The sequence below is a fragment of the Diceros bicornis genome, chromosome 29 (genome assembly GCF_020826845.1).
Source record: "Diceros bicornis minor isolate mBicDic1 chromosome 29, mDicBic1.mat.cur, whole genome shotgun sequence".
NCBI classification, from domain to species: domain Eukaryota; kingdom Metazoa; phylum Chordata; class Mammalia; order Perissodactyla; family Rhinocerotidae; genus Diceros; species Diceros bicornis.
Genome location: NC_080768.1, coordinates 10,739,788 through 10,746,803, shown reverse-complemented (window position 1 = coordinate 10,746,803; position 7,016 = coordinate 10,739,788). Strand labels below are relative to the sequence as shown.

Sequence of the window (7,016 nt, the reverse complement as noted above, 5' to 3'; positions counted from 1 at the left end):
GGAATAAGTAAGGTAATCAAAGCCTTTCAAATTACATTCAGAAAACAAACACATGAGAAGGATTGTCTATTTTCTTGATGAAATGGAAGTAAAATGATAGTCGACATCATTAGAATAACCAAACGCATCTTCTGAATTCAGGTTTAGAATCTCATCTAGTTAGCAATCCTGGAATTCTCTAAGTGCAAAGAGATGCACATAAAAGCAAAATAAAAACCCTGACCAATGATATGTATACTGAATGTGGAACTGGATTGATTGGGGGATTTTTTACTAAATAGCAATGACAGTTAACACTTCTATGGGTTTTCTACGCACTTATCTGTGTTAGGACATTTTATCCTCACAGTAACTCAATGAGGTAGTTACTCTCCCTGTTACACAATCAAGGACTTTGAGGCAAGTTTGACAAAGTCTGGGCAATCATGTTTCCTGACTCGAGTCTGTACTCAGCCTCTATGTTCTGTCATCTTTCAGAAGAGTGGCGGTTAATGAGGTTCAATTGTGAAACAGAACTAGTAATGTGCGCTGGTTCACATTCCCTTTTTCCTGAAACAAAATTGCCATTATCCTGGAAGCATGTAGGAAGAAAATTCAGTCTTTCTCTCACTATGGCTGTTGGCTGACCTCTGATACTTTGACCTGGTGAAATATGTAAAGTCACAATCATAAGTATATTATCCACAAAGGGCTGCTCTTATCACTACAATTTAAAGCACTTGACTTGTGGAGTTAGCACACCCCGTGATGTAATATACCACCACGCTGTTCAACGCCTGTCAGTGTGATTTCCTGGGCTCGGCAGTCTATGACAGGATGAAAAAAAGAATGCAATTGATGGTAATGGAAAAGACATGCAAACAACAATCTGGCTGCTGTAAGGAAAAAAATCATAAACTAAGAACTTAAATTTTTTGTGTTGACAAGTGACATCCCTATGACATAATTGAGTGTCTGCTTAGTTTCCTGTTGGTGTAGACAGCGTAAGGAAATGAGAAATGCTGTGGTAGACTAATAGGATGAGGTGTAGGACTGATAGTGTAAAATAAATCTTCCAGAATGCGTACACGAATAGCACAACGATGCAAACACTAGTCTTCAAATAATAAAGGAATTTGAAGAAAAATTTAACATAGGCGATATTCAGTGTATTAATAAAATTATCCCAAGAAACAAATGTTAGACTTGCAGACCTTTTTTTTGTAACTTAAAATTCTATTAAACAGTATGATAATTAGATATTTTAAAGGGAAAAGAGAATATGCAACAAGAATTTTCTATAAGTGGTCACCCATGTATGAAGGCAGCTGAAAAACTTTCTTGTAAGTGGAGTGGCTCAGAAAATACAGCAGTTTCTAATTGCAGAAATAAGATAGTAGAGAACAATTTATCAAAGTATTTTTAAACATAAATACAACTTTTATCATTATTATATAACACATTTTGAATGAAATGGTTGAGCAGAGTTACAAAGTGTATCCATTTTTCATTTTAAAAAAGATAAACATGTACTGATTAATACATAAATATAACTAATAATGCATGTTAAATAGACACTTTTGTAAAACACTCTCGTAAAATTAAAAGCATGATATGTACCTTAAAATAGTTGGAAAAGGTCAACACAAACTGAGCATAATTAATTGAGATTGCAACATATAAAACAAAGAATGAGCAAAGTGAGAAAGCATAAAACCCCAAAAGCATAAAACAAGGGAACAGAAGACCAGCTACTACTCGTGAGAACAAATTTAAGTGGTTTAGATTCTTGTATTAAAGGTTAGACATTTCCACTTCAGTTAAAAAAAAAAATCTGACTCTTTATGAGATTCCTCAGAAGGAGAATTATTTATAAAAAGTTAACAACTTTCAAATACACAACACAGTATTATTAACTATAGTTACCATGCTTTACACTACATCCCCAGGGCTTATGTTGAAACTGGAAATTTGGTGCCCAGCCCAGTGGTGTAGTGGTTAAGCTCACACGTTCTGCTTTGGTGGTCCGAGGTTCACACGTTTGGATCCTGTGTGCAGACCTACACCGTTTGTCAAGCCATGATGTGGCAGCATCCCACATACAAATTAGAGGAAGATTGGCAACAGATGTTGGCTCAGGGACAATCTTCCTCACCAAAAAAAAACTGGAAGTTTATGTCTTTCAACTACCTTCACCCATTATGCTCACCCCACAACCTCCACCTCTGACAACCACCAATCTGTTCTCTGTATCTACACTGCAATCACAATTAATTATGCTTGGTTTGTGTTGATCTTTTCCAGTTACTTTGAGGTATACATCTTGCCTTTAATTTTGCAAGAGTTTTTTTAAAAAGTGTATATTTGACTTTTTTTAACCATATATATGTTTCACATATAAGTGAGATCTACAGTGTTTGTCTTTCTCTGTCGGATTTATTTCACTTAGCATAATACCCTCAAGGTCTATTGCCTTTGTTGTCACAAAGGGCAGGATTTCCTTCTTTTTTTGGGGGAAAGATCAGCCCTGTGCTAACATCTGCCAATCCTCCTCTTTTTTTGCTGAGGAAGACTGACCCTGGGCTAACATCCGTGCCCATCTTCCTCCACTTTATATGGGACGCCGCCACAGCATGGCTTACCAAGCAGTGCATCAGTGTGCGCCTGGGATCCGAACCGGTGAACCCCGGGCCGCCGCAGCGGAGCGCGTGCACTTAAGCACTTGCGCCACCGGGCGGGCCCAGGATTTCCTTCTTTTTTTTTTTTTTTTTTTTTTTTTTTGTGAGGAGATCAGCCCTGAGCTAACATCCGCCAATCCTCCTCCTTTTTTTGCTGAGGAAGACGGCCCTGGGCTAACATCGGTGCCTATCTTCCTCCACTTTATATGGGACGCCGCCACAGCATGGCTTACCAAGCAGTGCGTCGGTGCGCGCCCGGGATCCGAACCAGCGAACCCCGGGCCGCCGCAGCGGAGCGCGCGCACTTAACCGCCTGCGCCACCGGGCCGGCCCCAGGATTTCCTTCTTTTTGATGACTGAATAGTATTCCACTGTGTATATACTACCTTTTATTATCCATTCATCTATTGATAGCCGCTTAGGCTATTTACATGTCTTGACTGTTGTAAATAATGCTCCAATGAACATGGGGCTGAAAATATCTTTTCTAGTTAGAGTTTGCATTTCCTTCAGATAAATACCCAGAAGTGGAATTCCTGAATCATTTGATAGTTCTCTTTTTAATTTTGGGGGGAACTTCATGATGTTTTCCATAATGGCTGCACCAATTCACATTTCCACCAATGGTGCACAAGGGTTCTCTTTTCTCCATATCTTCACCAACACTTATTTCTTGTCTTTTTGATGATAGCCATTCTAACAGGTGTGAGGAGATATCTCATTCTGGTTTTGATTTGCATTTGCCTGATGATTAGTGATGTTGAGCACCTTTTCATGTACCTCTTGGCTATCTGTATGTTTCCTTTGGAAAAAATGTTTGTTCAGATCCTCTGAGCACTTTTTAATCAGATTATTTACTTTTTTGCTAATGAGTTGTATGGGTTCTTCACATATTTCGGATATTAACCCCTTATCAGATATATGATTTGCAAATATTTTCTCCCATTCCTTAGGTTGCTTTTTCATTTTGTTGATGATTTCCCTTGCCTCATGGAAGCTTTTTAGTCTGACGTGGTCTCACTTGTTTGTTTTGCTTTCATTGTCAGAACCAAAAAAAGTCATCGCCAAGACTGATGTCAAGGAGCTTACTGCCTATGTTTTCTTCTTGGAGTTTTATGGTTTCAGGTCTTACATTCAAGTCTTCATTCCATTTTGTGTTGATTTTGTGAATGGCGTAAGATAGTGGTCCAATTTCATTCTCTTGCATGTGGCTGTCCAATTTTTCTAACATAACTTATTGAAGAGACTGTCCTTTCCCCTTTCTTGGCTCCTTTGTCATATACTAATTGACCACATATGTGTGGGTTTATTTCTGGGCTCTGTATTCTATTCCATTGACCTATGCTTGTTTTTATGCCACTACCATACTCCTTTCATTACTATAGCTTTGTAGTATAATTTGATATCAAAAACTGTGACGCCACTAGCTTTGTTCTTCTTAAGATTGCTTTGGCTATTTGGGTTTTTTTGTGGTTCCATACAAATTTTCGGATTATTCTATTTCTGTGAAAAAAGCCATTGGATTTTGATAGGGATTGCATTGAATCTGTAGATTCCTTTGGGTAGTAGAAACATAACAATATTAATTCTTCCAACCCATGAGCATGGAATATCGTTCCATTTATTTGTCTTCTTTAATTTCTTTCATTAATGTTTCATAGTTTTCAGTGTACAAATCGTTCACTTCCTTGGTTAAATATATTCTTAGGTATTTTGTTCTTTTTGATGCAATTGTAAACGGGATTATTTTCAATTTACTTCTGATAGTTTGTTGTTAATGTATAAAAACCCAGCTTTTTTTTGTATATGGATTTTTTTTAATCCTACAACTTTACTGAATTTGTTTATTAGTTTTAACTGTTTTTTAGTGTTTAGGTTTTTCTATATATAATACCATGTTATCTGAAAATAGAGAAGTTTTTACATGTTCCTTTTCAATTTAGATGCATTTTATTTCTTCTTGCCTAATTGCTCTGGCTAGGACTTCCAGCACTATGTTTAGTAAAAGTGGTGAGAGTGGGCATCCTTGTCTTGGTCCCAATCTCAGATGAAAAACATTCAGCTTTTCACTGTTGAGTATGATATTAGCTGTGGGCTTGTCATATATGACCTTTATTATGTTGAGGTACATTCCCTTTATACCCATTTTGTCAAGAATTTTTATCATAAATGGATGTTGAAAAGTTTTTTTAATGAATCTATACTTGAGTGCAAGAAAAGTTTTGAACTTAGTAAACTTTTAGACAGCAAACAATGAACAGAGTGCAACCCTGAATGATATCTATAAACTAATAATAATGTTGAAACAAAGCTTCAAAATATTGCAGCTATTTAGCAAAAGAAATGTCAAAAATGAAAATAACACTATATTAAATAATTATCAGTCAGAACAGAAGAAATTATACCTGCATTAACGACTATAAGCTTCTAGAATCAAGAGCCTTTACCTATCTTGACCCCCTAGGGGGTCCAGGTATCCAAGATTCTCTATCCTCATGACTCCCCTGGAATAGGTCAGAATCACCTCAAATTATATGCATTGGGTCACATTTTCAGGAGGGGTGCATAGTGTAAGGCACAGGAATTCTACTTCTGGATATATAATGTAAGAGAATAATCCAAAATGTAGACTAGGCTTAATGCAAAAAGGTACTTATATATGTCTTATTTAAAATTTAATAAAACATAAGAAATAACCAAAATGTTTGATAATAGGAAAATAAGTTATTGTAACTAGATTGTTATCCAATCATAAGGAACAATTTTAACTGTATTCAGAATTATGATAAATATTAAATATATAGACATTTGTGTATAGAATATTATATCTAATCAATAAAATGACATAAAAAAGGAAAGGCAACAAAATTATTATCAATGATGACTTCTATTTGGTAGGAAAATATTCTTATTCTGTTTATGATTTTGTTTCAGTTTCTAATTTTCTATGGGCATGAATTAGTTTTAATTTCATAGAAAATTAGAATTTTTTTGAAATAGAACTATATATAAAACAAAAATTAAAATAAAACAAAGATAGGGCCAGTGAGGGGGCATAGCGGTTTAATGCAGGCGCTCTGCTGTGGCAGTCCGGGGTTGGCAGTTTCGAATCCCAGGCGCTCACCGACGCACGGCTTTTCAAGCCATGCTGTGGCGGCGTCCCATATAAAGGAGAGGAAGATGGGCACAGATGTTAGCCCAGGGCCAATCTTCCTCAGCAAAAAGAGGAAGATTGGCATTGGATGTTAGCTCAGGGCTGATCTTCCTCACAAAAAAAATAAAAATAAAAAAATTAAAACAAAGATATATGAGCATGTTTGGTAAAATGTAAGGTATTACACAAATGTGAAAATTATAATTATTCAAGGAACTTGATTCTGTGATCTAATTCTTTTATTCATCATAAGCTATTAAGCATATGCTCTCAGAAGCAGTAGAGAATTGTTTTACTATATTCTTTCAGTGTGGTCGGAGGAAGCAAGCATGGTTTTATACGTAGTTACCCTTGAGCTGAGAAAGGTGTTTCTTACAAGGCTTAAAAGTCCACTGTCCTACTTACCTGGCAGTGGAGATACCATGACCACGAAGGTAGTTTTCCTAGGGGGAGGCTTATCCATTGCACTGCAGATACAGTGACCCCTGCGATTTCACCACACGTGGGAAATTCGACTGCATAATTTGTGGCAGCGGGGCACTGCGCTTGTGCTTTCCGCTGGCATTCTTGGTTTTTGAAAGTAGATTTCCTATGTTAAAAAAAAAAATAAAGTCCACTCTCTTATACTTAGAAAAGATTAATATAACGCAGAGAAATTTGTCTTGTTACGGATAAAAAGAACCAGACACAAGAAATATTAACCCAAGTCAAAAGGCAAATGGGATTTTTCTGTTGAACTGTGCTCTCTAACAGACACCCAAATCAGCTTTCTAACAAGGCTGTGGTTTGAATAAAAGTGTCATTTTCAGTCCCAAAGTTTTTCTACAAAATTTCTCTGAAATTACTCAAATATGAAAAACTTCTCAAAAGCAATCTAAATGAACAGCTTTCTTGTTTCAGAAAATATACCGGAGGCAATATCGCTAGCATTTGTTTCAGGGACTGCCTTACCAGGGGTACAGGTATAGGATATTATGCTGTCTGGTTAGTACGAACTGAACTGAAAGGAACTTTTGTTTGTATCTGTAAATCAGTTTGACTTATAATTCTAGAATCTGTCCTGCTGGCAGATGGGATACCTCAACAGCAAAGGGAAGGAGAGCTACAGTAAGTTTTTATTATCAACATGTATTGGGATGTTATCTGAAGTAATTCACTAATGTGTTTTTTTTTTCCTCTATTATTTTCTGTTATTTTGGTACCTC

The 7,016-nt window shown here is 36.4% G+C and overlaps 1 non-coding gene across 1 annotated transcript; it reads left to right on the top strand.

Annotated features, from left to right (window-relative positions):
- Nucleotides 1-6,208: 6,208 nt before the first annotated feature.
- Nucleotides 6,209-6,372, top strand: LOC131394150 (U1 spliceosomal RNA). The gene has a single exon (XR_009216083.1). It is a non-coding gene; the product is annotated as a U1 spliceosomal RNA (small nuclear RNA).
- The last annotated feature ends 644 nt before the right edge of the window (nucleotides 6,373-7,016 follow it).